The sequence below is a fragment of the Cyprinodon tularosa genome, unplaced genomic scaffold (assembly GCF_016077235.1).
Source record: "Cyprinodon tularosa strain WSP-4 unplaced genomic scaffold, ASM1607723v1 ctg261, whole genome shotgun sequence".
Taxonomy (NCBI): domain Eukaryota; kingdom Metazoa; phylum Chordata; class Actinopteri; order Cyprinodontiformes; family Cyprinodontidae; genus Cyprinodon; species Cyprinodon tularosa.
Genome location: NW_024038965.1, coordinates 443841 through 463945, shown reverse-complemented (window position 1 = coordinate 463945; position 20105 = coordinate 443841). Strand labels below are relative to the sequence as shown.

At 38.6% G+C, this 20105-nt stretch overlaps 1 protein-coding gene across 2 annotated transcripts in view; it reads right to left on the bottom strand.

Annotated features, from left to right (window-relative positions):
* Nucleotides 1-20105, bottom strand: part of cntn4 (contactin 4) — a 266498-nt gene that overhangs the window by 105484 nt on the left and 140909 nt on the right. The window lies entirely within an intron of this gene.

Sequence of the window (20105 nt, the reverse complement as noted above, 5' to 3'; positions counted from 1 at the left end):
TGAATTGAGTAGGAGGTGAGTTGCAGCAGATTGGAAGCAGAAGGTTGACCCTGGTGGAGGAGCAATGATAAGAGAAACTTGGATGCTATTGGCTAGGGAGGAGGCTTGGAGAGCAGGAGAAGACTGTCATAGGTTGATCCAGATGATGTGGCTGTCTTGGTGTGCAGGTAAGACTTGACAGGATCTTCCAAATTTGAAAAATACGCCTCATTTCTATGTGTTTGCGATGTACCATTTTATTTTATATATATTCAGCCTGCATCTCTTACTTTCACTGGTGTCAGGGGTGTTTCAGCTTACAATGGTATGAAAATGTGCAAAGCTATTCATTCTAATTATCATCTTTGCATATTTCAGAAGCCAGATCAAGACGGAGGACTTGGGTTTATTCAGTTTTCTGGTTTATTAGGCTTCTGATTTGAGATAAAGAGGAACTTTAAAACTTAGAGAAGTAATTACAAAAACACTATATCTTATGCACTGATAGAGAATTTAATAAAAGGATAATATTCTGTAACTACATGTAACAATGATTAATGGACACAAGCTACACTCAAAGACTCAATTAACCTGGTCAATAATCCAATTTAGTGTGAGATAGTTTTTCAATGGAGACAAATGAACAGCAGATGGACAAGAAGATGAAAAAAATTATTTATATTAAAAAATTAAGACATGATTTGGTCACTTTCTCTGGCAGCTGTTTCATAACATAACCATTGACATAGGCTCAGCTGAAAAATTTTGAGGCAAATCAAAAACTATATTCAAAAATGATTGCAGAGCAGATGGTTGCTATGGCACCTCAAATTAGATTTAACCTCATTTAACAACCTGGAGTCCACAATTTCTAGAAATAGGCATCATGTGAGCTCCATATGTGAACACAGAAATACTGCATGTTAATCACCCATTCAGGAAGCTTGACTCATTTTAGCCATCAGCAGCTGCAATGACTGAGCTGGAGGTGGCAGATCAAAGAGTCATCGACATGTGGGATCTGGAGATTGACCCTTTAACAACTTTTCCATTCTGTCTACTTTAAAGTTTCACTTTTCCAACTTTTTCAACTGATTTACTTAACTTTGCCTTTTAAATGGTAAGCTCCTAGAGCATCTTTATAAACTCGAAAGCACATGAATTACAGTAATGCAATATAAAAGGGCAAAGTTGTATATTACATGAAATCATTACACATACAGTAGAGGATGATATTTTTGTCTTTATTTTAATTATAGCTTTGTGGTAAGAATAAGGAAGACAGATTTAAACATAGATGTTTTATGACCATATGAATCAAGGCAAAAAAGGAAACCCTACTGGCCTGAAGTTTGTCATTGACACTGTTGTTAACGTGGACCAATCTACAGAAGTTCATGGCTAATGAAGCTTCCTTTACAGATGGGGGGAGGGTATTTGCAATATAATAGAACTCAATGCTTTGAATTGCAGTGGCACTCCATCCTTGATGCGGCGGTAATACGCTTAAAATAGGTTTGCCGTCACCAAAAGAAGGGGAGAGGGGGTTGCAGCTAGCAAGCATATCCACGCATCAAGTAGAAACAAGCAATTTTTCACACAAAGGGTACAGTAAAGGCTTGTAACACTGGACTCTGGACAAGTAACCTTTCAAAGTCAAGAAAAAACTCAAACCCTAGAGCGAAACATCTACCCATAAAAACAATAAATAAATACCAATAAAAATGAAAAAAAAAAAAAAAAAAAAAAAAAAAAACGGAATGGCCTGGTCCAAACCAAAAAGAATGCTAGCAAACTCTTCAATTCCTACTCAGTCTTTATTTGCATTTTTTTTTATTGGTGACTGCATCAGGTTTAACCTCTTAACATCCACCTTATTTTGGGAAATTCTAAATTCTAATTTTGCATACCTAAATGGAAAATCAAATAACTTTGGAACTGCAAGCCGTGTGATACATTATTTAAAAGCTAATACCTTATATTTTCTGAATATATAAATGAAAATTGGGTGAGTAAAACACCCAAACTGCATCAAACCCAAAGGTATTAGTTCAAACAAGACTCAAAGTTGTTTTAGTCCCCTTCATCAGTAAGATTATTTAAAAAGTTTTGTTTCAACAGTTAAATGCTTTTTTAACAATGACAAGCTGCTTTGATGTCTTCCAGTTAGGTTTCCGAGCCAACCACAGTACAGAGACTGCCCTGATTAGGGTGTTCAATGACATGTGTATATATTTGGACTCTGGAAGAACTAGAGTGCTGGTATTATTGGACCTCAGGAGCGTTTGACACAATGTTGATTTCTTGGTTTATCAGAGCATCTGGAAATCTGGTTTGCCTTTCTGGTACAGCACTTAATTAGTTTAAAACTTTCTTAAAGGACAGGAACTTCTATGTGTCAGCATTGAACTTTTAATCAGAGACCAGAAACATGACATGTGGGGGTTCCTCAAGGCTCCATTTTTGGCCCCTCCTATTCAATATCTACATGCTCCCCTTAACTCAGATTATAGCAAACAACCAGATCAGTTACCATAACAAAAAGACAACACACAGCTGTACATCCCAATGGCACAAGGGGACTAATGACCTTTTAGAATGTTGTCTAGATGGATAGACAATATCTATACATGGATGTGCCATAATATTCTCCAACTGAATAAAAACAAAGGAGGAGAGATCCAGAGGTGGCACTAAGCTGCAGCTACTACAGCTACAAACCACTTATTATGGCTGAAATCTTGGTATCATGGTGGATTCAGACCTGAGCCTTCAGTGGGATATAATGACAGTTACTGAGTCAGCCTTAAATCTTCTAAAGAACTTTTCCAGGATTAAATGATTAATGTCCAAGCAGGATCTAGAAAAAAAAATCACTCATGCAATTATCTTTAGTAGAATTGATTTATGCAACAGTGTCTTCATAGTTATGCCTAAAAAATCCATAATCAGCACCTCAATACATAACAGATCTATTTTCAGTCCCAGACCACTCAGGTCTTCTAGTTGATACCACTGTAGACCTAGAACCAAACATGGAGAAGCAGCATTTAGTTCCTATGCTCGGTTAATCTGGAACTAACTCCCAGAAGGCTGTGCTAGTGCTAAAAGCATGAGTTATTTCAAATCAAAGAGAATAACTACCTTTGACTGAAGTTAAATTGTCAACTGAAGTATTATTTATTTAGGTTTGTGGTCCAACTGATTTACTTGCTTATTACCTGCTTTATCGTGTTTTACTCATTTTATTTTGTCTTATTATATTTATTTTGCTATATCGTACTTACAATGGAGCTTTCTCTATTCTTTCTCTCTTCTGCAAATATTTGCACTCGAAGAAAAAAAAAAAATCCTGCAACGGATTAATAAAGTAATCCGGATTTTTATCTTTACAAGCGTTAATTTTACTTCCATTGTTTAATTCATGGAAAGCACTATGAATTGTCTTCATACTGAATTGTTCTATACAAATAAACCTGCCTTGACTTCCCATTTCCGTATAAATTCTTTATTTTTTGGCCTAATAAATATCAAAATCATCTGACCATAATTTGGGAATTTGATGAACTGTAAGCCATAAGCATCAGAATGAACAGAAATACTCCCTTTAGTTTGATTGCTTTTTTAAATAATGCACTTTTATAATCTGATATCTCTTTAATGAATGCTTAAAATAACACAATTTTTGGGTGATTTTCAGCGATGGAGTCCCCCAGAGTGATCACAAGACCGGGAAAAAAAAAGGCCAGAGAGTGGTAAAAATTGGTCTCGACCTCTATACCCGTTAAAGCCAGAAATTAAAGCCATCAAGGAACCCTTCTGTTCAACTGCCTGACCTGCATGGCCATTTTTCTAAGCAGGATCCCTATGTTGGCTGAAAGTAGCAGCAGTAATCATGGTCTGGAGCTCAGGCTCTGGGTGTGTCTGCTGTTCATGCGGATGGCACAGTAGAGAGCTGTAGGAACCAGGAACACTTTAAGACAGAATAAGGCATGTTGTCTGTGTTTGATTTCTCTCCACTGGCTCTTAACTATGGGGCACCTGCTTTTGGTCTATGTATAAAATCATATGGCTATGCAGCACAACAGGAGCCAGAGAATGCCACAGAGTCAGAAGACATAATGAGATGCCTCACAAGGCCAGCTTGAATGGATTTCAAGAAAATCGTCCTAGGCATTGATTTTCAGGTTATCCAGCTCTGCAGTAGGAAAACAGGACATTGCCTACACAAATTACAGGTGCTGGTCATAAAATTAGAATATCATGAAAAAGTAGATTGATTTCAGTAATTCCATTTAAAAAGTGAAACTTGTATATTATATTCATACATTACATACAAACTCATATATTTCAGATGTTTATTTTGTTTAATTTTGATGATTACAAATGACAACAAATGAAAATCTCAAATTCATCATATCAGAAAATTAGAATATTGTGAAAAGGTTCAAAATTGATGGCCCCTGGTGCCACACTCTAATCAGCTAATTAACTCAAACCACCTGCAAAAGCCTTTAAATGGTCTTTCAGTCTAGTTCTATAGGCTACACAATCATGGGGAAGACTGCTGACTTGACAGTTGTCCAAAAGACGACCATCGACACCTTGCACAAGGAGGGCAAGACACAAAAGGTCATCGCTAAAGAGGCTGGCTGTTCACAGAGCTCAGTGTCCAAGCACATTAATAGAGAGGCGAAGGGAAGGAAAAGATGTGGTCGAAAAAAGTGTACAAGCAAGAGAGATAACCGCACCCTGGAGAGGATTGTGAAACAAAACCCCTTCAAAAATGTGGAGGAGATTCACAAAGAGTGGACTGCAGCTGGAGTGAGTGCTTCAAGAACCACCACACACAGACGTATGAAAGACATGGGTTTCTGCTGTCGCATTCCTTGTGTCAAGCCACTCTTGAACCACAGACAGCGTCAGAAGCGTCTTGCCTGGGCTAAAGAGAAACAGGACTGGACTGCTGGTGAGTGGTCCAAAGTCATGTTCTCTGATGAAAGTAAATTTTGCATTTCCTTTGGAAATCAAGGTCCCAGAGTCTGGAGGAAAAGAAGAGAGGCACTTCATCCACGTTGCTTGAAGTCCAGTGTAAAGTTTCCACAGTCAGTGATGGTTTGGGGTGCCATGTCATCTGCTGGTGTTGGTCCATTGTGTTTTCTGAGGTCCAGGGTCAACGCAGCCACATACCAGGAAGTTTTAGAGCACTTCATGCTTCCTGCAGCTGACCAACTTTTTGGAGATGCAGATTTCATTTTCCAACAGGACTTGGCACCTGCACACAGTGCCAAAGCTACCAGTACCTGGTTGAAGGACCATGGTATCCCTGTTCTTAATTGGCCAGCAAACTCTCCTGACCTTAACCCCATAGAAAATCTATGGGGTATTGTGAAGAAGAAGATGCAATACACCAGACCCAACAATTCAGAAGAGCTAAAAGCCACTATTAGGGCAACCTGGGCTATCATAACACCTGAGCAGTGCCACAGACTGATCGACTCCATGCCACGCCGCATTGCTGCAGTAATACAGGCCAAAGGAGGCCCAACTAAATACTGAGTGCTGTACATGCTCATACTTTTCATGTTCATACTTTTAAGTTGGCCAACATTTCTATAAATCCTTTGTTTTTATTGGTCTTCAGTAATATTCTAATTTTCTGATATGATGAATTTGAGATTTTCATTTGTTGTCATTTGTAATCATCAAAATTAAACAAAATAAACATCTGAAATATATGAGTTTGTATGTAATGTATGAATATAATATACAAGTTTCACTTTTTAAATGGAATTACTGAAATCAATCTACTTTTTCATGATATTCTAATTTTATGACCAGCACCTGTATGTAAGGAATCTGGCTGTTTGATATTTACCATCCCTGCCATTGTAACACAACTGCTACTTTGCCCCTTTTCAGTTTTTTTTTTAAATTAATGAATAAGCAACAGCACCCCTTTAATACACCCCTTTTTGTCCATCTGAAAAAGAAAGCTACATTCCACAGTAAATAGATGCTGCAAGCCTCACTTTGTGGTTCCCCTCTGGGTTAAAGATCATTTTGCAGGAGTCACAATGAATAAAGCTGCTTCGCTCACAAAAGGAGACGAAGGAGCAGCTTCAAAGGACAGGTCTAAATGAATATTCAGAGAGAGAACAAGATGTGCAAGTCAAACATGCCCTTCTCTTTGGACAGCTAAGATCAAAACCAGACAGATTTGTGATAATGTACAGACGGAGCACACAGACAGAGATGGGGAGGCAATAAACTAACACCAGAACAGCTTTTATGTCATACTGAAAATGGGAACAACTTCATCAGGTTGCAGCACCTGTGGATGGACACTTATGGTGTTATTGGTTTAGATTTCAGCAAATTTGAATGTCAAGAAAATAACATCCTAATTACTACACAAAAACACATATAATGAAGGAAACGCATATTTAAGTTGGTACATAATTATTTGGTCCTAATAATGTCAGTTGTGTAATAAGTAAGTTGTTCTGTTTATATAATGTGAACATATCAAAACTGCAACCGTATGTTTGGTAAGATACAAAACATGATATTTAAAATCTAAAGAAAACCAATTAAAGCTTCAGGTTACATGTTAACATTAAACATGAGTAATTTAGTTATCATTGTGTTAGAGCACCATAATTATGCCTTGGTTGGCAAAAATACTCAATATTAAAATAGAATAAGACAATGTATTTTGTCATATTTATCTGTGACAATATAGATATAAAGAAACAGTTAGATTTACCCAAATTGCCACAGAAGCATAAACAGCATGCCTGTAGCAAGTCAAGGACTGGAGCAAAAAATGTTTTACGAATAAAGAATAAAATGCGGTTATAACTAAAGTTGTTTATCAGATATAGAAGGGGCTATGGTCCACTCTTAGGTAAAAAGACAAAGAAATAGGTAAAAGGCAGAAAAAACAGCAGAAGCGTTATTGTAAGATACAAAGTGAGCATACTATACAAACAAGTACAATCACAATATTAGTCAGGGTCTTGCAAGACAAAAATAATTCCAGAATCCATTATTATGTACAAACCGGTGAAGGCACGTTTTTTTCATAAAGGCTTCAATTAATATTTGAGTGAAAAGACAATTCAAAGTTTTGTATATGAGAAGAAAAAAAAAGGAAAGGACATTGTAGTCGCATAGAGACAACACAAATCACAAAAAATAATTTAAGCGAATGATTTACAAAAGACAGGTATATAAAAAATCTAAAATGATTGATTAAAATGACTGCAACTGGCTGAATCATTGCATCCCACAAATACGTCATAACGCATATTGTCCAAGCTTGGAGAGTGGAAACGTTCATTTTCTGCATTCATTTCATCTTTAGACACCGTCGATATACACCAGGGGATGCAGCAGCACAAAAGCCTACCATTAAACAGATACAGATCTGGATGATCCAATTTAAAAGTTGTGCATATTCAACACTTTAGCAGCAAAAGCCCGTGTAACACTATAAATTTAAAAACCGGCAAGCACATTTTTAGAGTTACATGTAATGTGGGCCCAAGCTCGGTTGTCATTTGAGAAAGGAAAAACCTAAGGACTCAAAGCAGATTATGGCCAGTTTCTTTTTAAAAAGTGGGGAAGATTTTCCATGGAGCAGAGAACAGACTGAGAAAGGGACAGAATCTGCTTTCGACTGAAAGGTCCATTTATATATTTATATTTATAGTCATAATTTGTATTATTTGTTGAAGACTGTTTTTTTTAATAGTCTTTTACAGCTAACTTATTAGTTAGTAACTTCAACCTAGCTTAATTAGCTGTGTATTTATAAGGCTTTAAAATCTAATGAGTTTCTTTCCTTCTCTTAACTCAAACAGCATATTTTTTCCATCTAAAAAAATTGTTAATGACATGTTTGCTTAGTAAGGTAGAAAATTGGAAGTTAGCAACTTTTATAAATAGGAAAACTTGTTTGATAAGGATGACTAAACCATTTTTTTCCTCATTGGAATTACTTTAGTGATGTTTAGTGTTATTTATAAAGACATTTAGGGTATTTCATTACAATATTTCTCATACTGCATGCGCAGCGATGGCAGAGAAGATCCGCTACTTTCATCCTGTCCCATTTGTCCCTGAATAAATAATACCTGCTTACAGAGGTGTTGACATGGTAACAACCGTAGGCATTGGGGGGTTTAAACAGAGGTAGTATGATTTTATATCAGAATTGCTGCAATAAAGAATCTGTGCGGCCAGAAAATTTACTCAACAGACACCGTAGACTATAATGAATACATTTGGAGGGTCCATTCCTAAAGACAAGTGGTCTGGAAAAAGGTTTATATCCGGGACAAAAAAGATTAAAACAAAGACACAGCTCGAACAAAATAGTTTAGAAGAAGATCTTAACAAAATTCACATTTCATGTAATAACAAGTACTAATTTGATCTATCACAAAATAAATACATATCTAACGAGACACTATGGACAGAAAATGGAGGTTGCAACTTGAAATTTTTCTTGTAAATTAGTTTAAGTTTTTTTTTTAAAGCTCTTTGCACATCCCAGTTCATGCTACCAGCTTAAATAGAGTATAAAAATGTAACCAATAATTACGCATGACATATCAGTGACATCACCCAGCAGAGCAGAGCTTTGTGTTTCTTTCATGAAATGTGATTAATTGCTTTAACCAAACACAGGCCCTGTCCTGCTTCTCATCCTCTTAGTAAAGCCAGTCCCTAAGCTGTGTCCCAAGGCTCTTCTGAAAAAGGCCATGAATATTTCAATGAATTTAGTCAATAGTTATGGAAGTATAAATAACAAATATATATATTTTTTTTGTAAGACAGAAGAAAATAAATAAAAACCATATATGTCTAGCAATTAAAACCTTTTTTCTATATTGTTCAAATTTAATCAACCTGAAAATGTCTTTGTGAACATAAAAGTACAAGAAGATAAGTAAAGCGCTCTACCAAGCCTTGTTTTCCCACAAAGACCTGCTGGTTGGTGTTGTCTTTAGAAACTATAAGTTATATTTGTGCTTTACTCTAATTTCAACTTGAAAAAAAAAAAAACTCTTTACAATAGTTATTTGGGAAAAAAGCATTAGTCCTTGAAACAGGGCCATATTACAGAGGTGTCTCTCTGCATCACTACAGAGTGCCTGTTCCCTCTTAGTGGAGTCCTGGAACCCTGGACCTGCTGGTTTCTGTTCTGATCGGAACCCCTGACGGGGCTACAGACTCCGGGATCTCTGAGCCTTCCTGTTCTGAACTGTTTTCCTGACCTGGCTTAGATTCTTTGTTCTGTGGGGGTGCAGCATCTGGTTCATCCTGGGCAGTGCATCTCATTGGCAGTCCACCGGCTGGATCCTACCTGGCTCTAAGAAGATGGACTGAACTGTGAAACCAGCTAAATGACTCACATGGATAATCATCCTCTGTTAGATTATCATAGCCATTTACCTGTGTTTTTCTTTTAAACCAGAGTTTGCAGTTATTGGCGATGCCCCGCCACAAATGCAGCCTCTGTTGGGTCACAGCTCTGTGATCTAATGATTTAATAAATGTTTTGAATTATGCCACTGTCTGTCTCACCTCAAATTCTGGGTCCTACTTTCTGAGTTCATTACAGCAATTGCACAAAAGCATTATTAAGTCTCTACTTATGATTATAATTATCCATATTCGGAGTAGAGGTAATGTCACAATGTAAGAAAGAGAAGAAAGTTCAGTACCAAGGAGGACATCTTTCACTGTCTTAGAAATTTGCATGATGAGCTAGGATAGCTTTTACTGTAACTTTAACTTTTAACAAAACATGTCCTTTGATGGACTAAACTTGATTGATTTATGAGCAAAACACCTATATGGTATGAGTTTGTCTCTCATACAAAAGGGTTTTCTGCATTTTGTTAGCTTCGTGTTTCATTCTGAGGTGTCACCAAGGGTTTAAAGAAGCAGAAGATGTGCCTCAGTTTCCGTTCTAGAAGCCTCTTTTGTTCTTCTATTGACTTCTTTTTTAAAGCCCTCTGTGGCACCGTATATAACTTTTAGTCTGTGCTCTGTAACCACTTTCAACAGCACATAATGCAGTTGTCTTGGAAACCTGTACCGTCTCATTTTTATGCATTCCTTGATAAAAACAACGCATGAATTTGTCTGAAAGCGGTCACTTCATACATTAAAAGTCAGAACTTAATATTTAAATTCCAATCTTAAGATTCACTCATTTACAGCATCGTCTTTAGAAGAATGTCTTGGAAGAGCTGTTGTCTCTCCATATTGTGGTACTGAGTGCAGTTCTCCTGTATTTGCCCCAGGCTCAAAGAATCTTCTGATCCACTGTTTCCTTTACAGGACCAGACAGGTTGCACATGCTCTTTGCTCTTAAAGCCTTGGGTGGGAGGAGAATCAGGAACAATGTATAGATACACACATACACATACCCACTTAAAAAGAAAAAAGAAAGAAACACTACTTTCAATGGAGACACACACAAGGGATTTCAGTCTTGAGTGCCTCTTAAAGGTCTCTCCCTATTAGAAAGTAGAGGTCAGCAGCATTAGGCGCACAGCTAAACACAGTCATTTTGTGGTTGAAAGAGCGCGGCCGGGTCACACTAGCAACCCATTAATGCAGTGGGCTCAGAGAAAGGCAGAAAATGACTCTCCTGCCGCTTCTGATCCACAGCCAAAGACATGTAGGGGAACCCTGCTGCAAATTTGGGAAGAACAAGCATTTCTGAGGCAGCTCAGTTTAAGAAGAAATGATGCGCTCTGACAAGGCCATATTAATTCATTCTCTTTGTGTGATACCTTCACATGGTGATTACAACATAATATCCTTGCAACATCCATAAATAGGCTTATATTGGAAGGCAACTAGATTTTCACTCAGAGCTGGTGGCTCTGGAGCAAACACAATTGACAAAGACTCCTGGATAGGTGTCTAAACATTTTCAAAAAACTGAGCAAAAGTCTGGTTGCCTTCCAATTTAAAGGAATAGTACACCCAAAACATGATTAGCCTTCATTTTCTACTCACCCCCATGCTGAACAACACTCTGGAGTACTTTTTTGATATCTCAAATGCATCTGGAGATCTGGGAGGCTTCTTGCTGTCTGCTGACATTCAAATAATGGAGGTCTATGGCGCCCGAGGCAGAAAGGTCCATAAAAGTCCACAAAAAACGTGTCAATATTCCTCCATACTGCTCGTCCAATGTATTCCAAGTGTCCTGAGTGGGTAGCATCCAGAATTTACTCGAAACGAAGTCATTTAGAATGTTTTTAGAGCATAAACAGTAGTGTATAGGATTTCCTCAAAGCGCGTTCACGAGCCTACGGAAACCGCGGCAGACCAAACCAGATGAAAGTGCGCATTCAGCTCGGCAAAGAACTCATGCTCTTCCTCAACACTGAAGTCCTCAGACATTTTTCTTTCGTTGTTTCTTTCTTTGCACAGGTAAACAGCACATTTCTTCTTCTACGCTTGCATTATCGGCAGAGCAGACGCTGAATGCGCACTTTCATCTGGTTTGGTCTGCCGCGGTTTCCGTAGACTCGTGAACGCGCTTTTAGGAAATCCTATACACTACTGTTTATGCTCTAAAAACATTCTAAATGTGTGTTGTTCAGCATGGGGGTGAGTAGAAAATGAAGGCTAATCATGTTTTGGGTGTACTATTCCTTTAAGCCCATTTGTGGTTGCCATGACCCAGATGACTGAGAATTTTCACAGGCATCCTTGCAGCATGCTGCAACACTGGCCAGTGAGACATAGAGCAAGGATGTGAAAGCAGCAAGCCTGTTCTTTCTTTCTGGATGCTGCCCTTATAGGGTGTGTTCTCCAAGATCTGAGTCCTAGGCTGTGGGAGCAGGTGGTTTACATGCGAGGAATGATAAGTCCAAGGTATTTCTAATTTAATGTCTAAAAGGGTACAAATGGGGATTTTCACCCCTGCATTATTCTAAAATAAATCTAATATATGTCATACGTTTTGAAAAACGTTACCACCAATTTGAGGTGATCAGAGTGATGTGATAATAACAAAACTGATAATAATAAATGATTGAGCAACTGTGTATTACATCAAAATAAATAATAAACCTCTTGTCTAAACAAAACAATAACAAGCTAGAAAGCAAGAAATCTCACACCAAGCTGTTACTTAATAAAACAGACAAAAACAAGATGCGTGCCTTTGAGAAATCCAAATGTTATGATGACTGTAACATCTTTTCCCTGGAGGAGGGGGAGCAGGTTTGCAACATCCATGCAATATCTAAATGATGCAGCTGAAGCACTGACTGTGGGCTTGCATCATTCTTTCAACAGGTAGCGCTGAAAGCTTAGGGAGAGACTGAATCCTCAATGGTCATGCACTATGGAGACTCCCATCACAGGCCCAGATGGAGCAGGTACAAAAATGAGCTAAGGTTATGGAAAGTAATCTAAAAATAATAACAAAAAAAGGCAATTGTTTTGATAAAGATTTGTTACACACAAACAACTAATTTTAAACCTTTCCTAGCTGCAAAGTCCGTCCTTTAGGTTCGGGGATTGTAATTTAAACTTGGTTCATGATTAGTCGTCAACCTTGAGATTTAACCTCAGAAGGGAAGAAAGAAAGGGCTTCAGGAGTGTTATGATAAGTTATCTAGTTTATGTTTGAACCTAAAGTATTCATCCAGTGGTGGTATATTAGCTTTGAAAACACTTTTTACATCTCTCTGGTGAGACAAATACTGTAGGACACCTAAAAGGAGCCTAACCTAATTTTACATAAATAGTCCTCCTGAAATTCTCTTTAAAATCATGTTTTCTTTTTCCAATTTTAGAAGAAAAACATTAACAGAACTCAATTAGATCCATTTTTAAACCCTTTTTTCTCTCTCACAGGGGTACATACAAGAGTTTGACTACTACCGTATTTTCACGACTATAAGGCGCACTTAAACGTCTTTTTTTCCCCTCAAAATGTGCGGTGCGCCCTTTGGTGCGGTGCACCTTATGTGTGTTGTAACTGCGACTTTTGAGACCACCTCATTGAGGAGATGATGAAAGAGTGGCTGAATGTAAGGAGACCAGGTGTTTTTTTTCCACTCATCACCATCGCTGTTAATATGTAACTCCATGCGTACCCATCTCACAGCTGATGTGAAAAACATGGGGAAACAAATTAACGCTGTGCTCGCTGTTCAACCGCTCGACATCGGTGTGAACCGGACCCAGCAGGTGCAGCAGAAGCAGCGAGTTTACATGCAAAGTCAATGGTTGACGGGCGTATAGGCGCAGCAAAAGGTCCCGCAGCGCGTTTTGAGCAGCAGGCGCAGCGCCTCGGGAGCGTTTAAGTATCTGACGCACCGCCAACGCGCTGCTGCTGCTCGAGATGGAAAAATTGAAGTTTTGCTGCTGGACGCGCCGCATCAACCCATAAGAGAAGCTGATCTGGGAGCTGACAGCGAGACAGACACAGCGCTCTGATGACATTAACGCAAATGAAAAAGGCTGGATGGATGAGGAGATGATGAAAGGCAGGTGTATGTGAGGAGACCAGGTGCTTTTTTCCACGCATCACCATCGCTGCGTGCCCATCTCACAGCCGATGTGGGAAAAAAAAGGTGAATCAAATGAACGCTGTGCTCGCCGTTATCCCGGGGGTCTGACAAAGGAATTTCAACCGCTCGACATCGGTGTGAAGCGGCCGTTCAAAGTAAGGCTGCGAGCGGCGTGGGAGCGATGGATGACAGACGGAGACCACAGTTTCAGGATAAGTGGAAGGCAGCGCCGGGCAAGTTACGCCACCGTTTGAGGATGGATTGTAGATGCTTGGACTAACGTGTCTGCTGGCTCTGTTGTTCAAGCTTTCGCAAAAGCCGGCATTATTTCTGAGGAGCCGCGCTGCACGGAAAGTGACTCTTACAGCGAAGAAGGGGAAATTGGCATGTCTGATATAGCGCAGCTGTTTAATTAGGAAACAGAGGATGATGACTTTGATGGGTTTGATTAATACTTTGTAATAAATACATGAATAAAGCACAATCATACTCAGTTTTGCTCCCGCTCTATTTTTCTACCTGAAAACTTAATTCAACAGCAGCCTCTGGGCAGGGTCTCCTCCGCGTATACCGCGGTGGCTGGCAGGTGTTTTTTCATCTAAATAATCTAAATCTTGCAGCTATATTTGCTGTGATCAGTGGGAATAAAGTAGTTTTAATATGTTTTTAAGTGAGAAAGGCCACCTGAAAACTTATTTGCAGTCAGTTCATCCAGATTATCTATTTCTGTCGGAGGCGCTCAGACCCCCACATACCCGCGGTGCACCGACAGCAGAAATCCCTTCAACAGCAGCCAGGCACCAGGATACCGGCAATAAAAGCGAACATATTCCGTCGGCAGGTTTCAGGATTTTAAGTTAATTTAGGAGTAATCACAGCGCTGTGTCATCTGCGATGTGTCTGTCTCATGTCCAGCTCGCAGGTTTGATTAATACTTTGTAATAAATACATGAATAAAGCACAGTCATACTCAGTTTTGGGCCCGCTGTATTTTTAAATACGCAGTAGAGCTATTTAAAGGTAGTAGAGGACATGTACCTGTATATAAAAAACGCGCCCTATAGTCCGGTGCGCCTTATGTGTGTGTTAAATACAGAAATGGCACACATAACTGAGACTGCGCCTTTTATGGTCGTGAAAATACGGTATGTGCTTTCATGTGGTTATAGCATTAGAAATATTAGCAGTTTACCATTGTTGACTGATCTTACACAACAGATAAAATCACCCCTTTTGGTGAAATAGATGGGAGTGGTGATAAGAAGTTTGGCTAATGCTAGCATCCTTTTGGGATTAATGTTATTAAAAGAGCATTTAAATAACACATTTTTGAGAGTATACTCTTATTACTTTTAACTGGAGCCAAACACCAACACACATTTCAAAATGAAAAAAATGTCCAGTTGATGACACCTTTAATAAGTTAATGAACTATTTTCCCTCCTTGTAAAGCCAAGATTTATGACACATAATACCTCAAGCCTTGGATAAGGTGAATTCCAAACTATCATCCTGACATAAAAAAGAATTGCACTACTGCAGACCAACCATGAAATCAAAGTCAATCTAAACTAAAGGAACGGGGAGCATTAATCAGGGGAGCAAACAATAGGTCCGTGGTCACTCAGGTGAATAAGTAGAGATACACAGCTCAGGTGGGGAATTTGTCAGCTGCACAATCTTAGGTTCTTCCCTTCAAATTAGGCTTTATATAAAAAAGGAATGACTTCACATGTTTAACTTCCCCCATGTAGGGGCAAGGAAGCTGGCTAGATTTGATGTGAAGCAGAAAGGTGACTAAATGCATGACAATCCAGAGGAATAACCTGTTAAAAGATTTAGGGTTGGGTTGGAGATTAATTATTAGATAGGAAATGTTGGTAGATGCCTACTCAAAAAAATTGACAGTTGTTACTGCAGAAAATAGGTTGATCTACTTTGTACTTTACAATATTAAATAGGCAGTTTATGAATCCATGCACCATTATTAAGATCTGTACATGTAAAATACTATGGATAAACCATGCATCATTTCCTTCCGGTGCAATTGTGTACTACACTGCTCAAAAGAAGAAAGGGAATACATAAACAACACAAAATAACTTCTATCAATTCAAACTACAAAATCAAACCATCCACTTAGGAAGAAACACTGACAGGCAATCAATTTCACATGCCGCTGTGCAAAAGCAATTGACAACAGTTGGAAATTATTGTTAATTAGCAAGACACACTTAATTAAGACATTTCTCAGTACCTATGCTTTCTGGCTGATGTTTTGTTCACTTTTGAGTGTTGGTGGTGCTTTCACACTCCTGGTAGCATGAGACGGACTCTACAACCTACACAGGTAGATCAGGTGGTGTTTGTCATTCAAGATGGCACATAAATACGAGCTTTCACAAGAAGGTTTGCTGTGTCTGTCAGTTTAGTGTCCAGAGGCTTGAGGCGCTTCCAGGAAACAGGCCAGTACACCAGGAGAAGTAGAGGAGGCCATATGAGGGCATCAACCAAGCAGCAGGACCGTTACCTCAGCCTTTGTGCAAGGAGGAACAGGAGGAGCACTGCCAGAGCCCTGCACAATGACCTCCAGCTAGCCACAAATATGCATGTGTCTGCACAAACCGTTAGGATGATCCATGAGGATGGTACGAGGGCCTGGTGTCCACAGACAAGGGTTGTGCTTACAGCCCAACACTGTGCAGGATGCTTGGCATTTTTCAGAAAACACCAGGATTGGTAAATTCACCACTGGTGTCCTTTGCTCTTCACAGATGAAAGAAGGTTCACATTGGGCATATAAGACAGATGTAACAGTCTAGAGACACCCTGAAGATCTGAATGAGCCAAGATCATTCAGATCTAGAATGGTTTATTTGGGTGTTTCCTTTATTTTTTTGAGCAATGTATTCTGTGTTGATCTTTTTCATAAAATCCCAATAAAACACATCAACACTTGTATTTCTAACATGAAAAAATTTTAAGATTGGACAATTAGATTTATATTACATTTTATCAACACAACAAAGTAGTGCACTTTAATAGATATATGGCTAAGATCAGTAGGTGCAGTGAGCTGTTCGGCTGACTGATCTGAATTCTGAGCAACACCAGAAGCCTTAACACTCCCTTTGAAGGGGATTCAACCTAAAATTGCAATCCAGTGCACCGTTAAGTGAGCTCCATGTGTGGACAGGGCTGTCATGTTTTCCACAATTGTTATTTCCCCCTTGCGCAGCGGGCGACAGCACATCTCTTCTGGGATGAAACTCCCACATGCACTGAGGGATTTGTGTTTATGTTGCAGCACAGTGCAGTCTGAGGACAGTGCAGCAGGATGGATAGAGGTGCAAACAGAGGATGGGGGTGAGCACACTGTAAACATCAATCCTTCCAAAACACACGCACACACACACACACACAAACACACACACACACACACACACACACACACACACACACACACACACACACACACTGAGAATGATAAAAAAAAAAACACATGGCAACATATGCTCCTTACAGCCTTTCTTTAAATGCTGTGATATCCCACTCACACCTCGCACACACCCCTACGCAACCACGAAAGTGGAGGAGTATACTGTAAACTTTAAGGAGCTTAAAAATGAGAATTAGGAAGGACGCCACTCACACGTCCTGTGGGATGTTTGCGCACACTCACTCACACTCCTCTGTAACCTTCTCAGACATGATTAGAAACTCCAATCAATTCCCTGTGTCACTCCAGGAAAATACTGAATATCCCATTTCATGCTGCCATCATGTTGTCTGCTGCTTGTCTGCGAAGTTTCTCGTCACGACGAGGTAACTTCTGCATTATGTCAAACTCTGAGGGGTTTAGAGAGTCTCTGAGGGCAGGGATAGTGAGATGGTAACATGCAGTAGTATTGTAGACAGCTGAAGTCCTCCGATAGATGAGGAAGGGGGACTGAATATGGGATTGTGCAAGGAGATTACTCAAGCAGAAGATGAAATGTGTTATGTGCTAATCAGATTAAGAGCAGAGAAATCCCCGATGAAAAACGAAGAACGTATGAAAATCAGCGACATGACTCTTGGAGAAAGCCTTTCGTGTTTACTGATTGTCGACATTTTAAAACGTTTTTACGCATTAAAGAATCACATATATTTTCAAACTGGTTCATGTTATATTTCTAAAATTAAGTGTTTGATATTTAGAACTTTCTAAAGACTACATTTAAGATAATTAAAATTACATTTTTAATAAACAATTTAATAATCTATTTAAAAAAATGTTGTTAGCTACAGTAAATCAGGACTTGTTTTTTTTATTTGAAATATTTAGTCTACAACAGCTTTTTAAAGGTCCTGTATATACAACTATATTTTATATTAGACTACATACATATGTTAATCTAACTTTAGGTCAGTATGAACAAAAAAAGGAATTTAACTGGATTAACTTGAGTCAGCCATTTCCATATTTAGTTATTGAGTAATCGGATCAGGCCAATTAATCGATTTGATTATTCATCATTGACTTAAATTTCAAAATTGAAGTTCTTTTTAATTTAGTTTAGCTGAAATTGATTTGCTTAATTCACAGCAGGTCAGTTAAGTTCATTTTAACATTTGTGTTTAAGTCAGTTCACTTTACTTCACTGAATTGTGATTTTAACACAGTTTATGTGGGTTCAGTCTAAATTTACTCTGTTAAATTCAATTCAAACCTGTACAACAGGTTCAATGTGATTCAATAATTATTTTATTCAAGCAAACTGTACCTTCAATAAAAACACTTAATGAAATTTGCCAGACATTGCTCGTCTATGCAGATATGTTTACCACAACATAACAAACACAAGCACAAGCACAGTCACTTTGAAATCAACTGACTTTCCAAGTAAAAAGCGATTAATACAAACCAGATTATTAGGCTGGATGCTTGTTAATTACTCTTTGCTAATTTGTTTTGTAAGTTGCCATAATTGAAACAAGCCAACTAGGCTTTTAGTTTTATCTATCCATCCACTTCCTACCTGTTTATCTTGTAATGTGGGCCCTTTCCCTAGTGATCTGTAGCTAAGCAGGTTGTTATTGCATCATAGGGTCTATATATTTGCTTATTTACAGATTAATGTGCAGGGCATTACACTTCCACTTGTCTCCTTAACTATTAACAACTTTAGATAGTTCACATGCATTCCAAGCTCTCTCCTCATATGATTTTGCTCAATCTATAAGGGAAAATATCAAAACAGAGGAAGTCAAATTTTCTCCTAATATAACAGGCTCTGGGATATTTTAAAGCATGCAATGAAGAATGATAAATCTTTTTTTTCTCTGTCTGTAGTGATGAGGTTAATGAGCTTGTCTGTAGTGATCAAATGGAATCTGATGATGAAGGGATACAATATCCATTCCTTGGAATCATTACCCCAATCTGTCAAAGATGAAGTGGCAGGTACAATCATATTATCCTATTTAAAGGTAAATGTGGATGGCATTCTTGTCTATTTTACACAGGAAAATACTTTTTCCAATATGCCGGATCAGAATTTACCTACATAATGTGCATTATGGGCATTATTGTCTGCAATGTTTGCAAACATATTCCTATACAAGCAACATAAAAAGGTGCACTTTGATTGTAACTGTCTATGTTTTCATTAAGCATGGTACGATATCCCTTGCAGAATACAAACATCCTTCTAACTAATTGCCTTCATTTCAGTAAGATAAAGATTCACTGTTAGTTCAATATTGTTCATCTTCCTCCAGGTCTAATCATGTAGAATTAACAGTTTGATTATCAGTTTAACCAAGATTCCTTCAAATTCTTCATGTCAGAATATTACATGAAGCCACACTAACCTAGGTAGACACTTTTTGTATGGATGAAGATTCTCCTACCTCGGCATGCTGAATGCATGGAGCAGCTCCATGGGCAATGTGCATAATTTTTTTATTAGTGCTGTTTTACTTTTTATTTGAAGAGAGTAATAGAGAATCAAACTCCCATCTCTGTGCAGTCAGTTGATCCCCACTAGGCTAAAAAAAAAAAGAATATGCTGCAAATCTATGATATATACCCCTTAAAGGAAGAACATCCCCCATTCTATACCTCTCATCAGAATACACATCAACCATGCAAAGCAGAGTAGCTTCCGAAGTGCAACAGACGCTGTGCAGATTTAATGGTTTGATGGCAAGACTGAAGATTTACAAAGCAACTTAACAAATACTGAACATGATTAAAAGAACCTTGATCACAACATCCTGTGTCAAATGTGACAGATTTGCAGGCTTCTTACTAGCAGATTAACTAATTTCCATCAATTCATATTAAATCTCTCTATTTTTGATAACCTCACCCCTTCCCAAGCTTGTCCTTCTGACCGAACACATCTTTCTGCATGGACAAGCCTATGGTGCATTCACTAGGCAAGACAGCTGTCTGCCATGCATAATGTTTCCTCAGGGAGCCCCCCATGGCAGGTGGAAGCCAAGCACAGCCTTCGGTATAGCGAGACTCCCACGGCTACATAGAGTGGTCTACAGCCATATGGCACTAGATCCAAA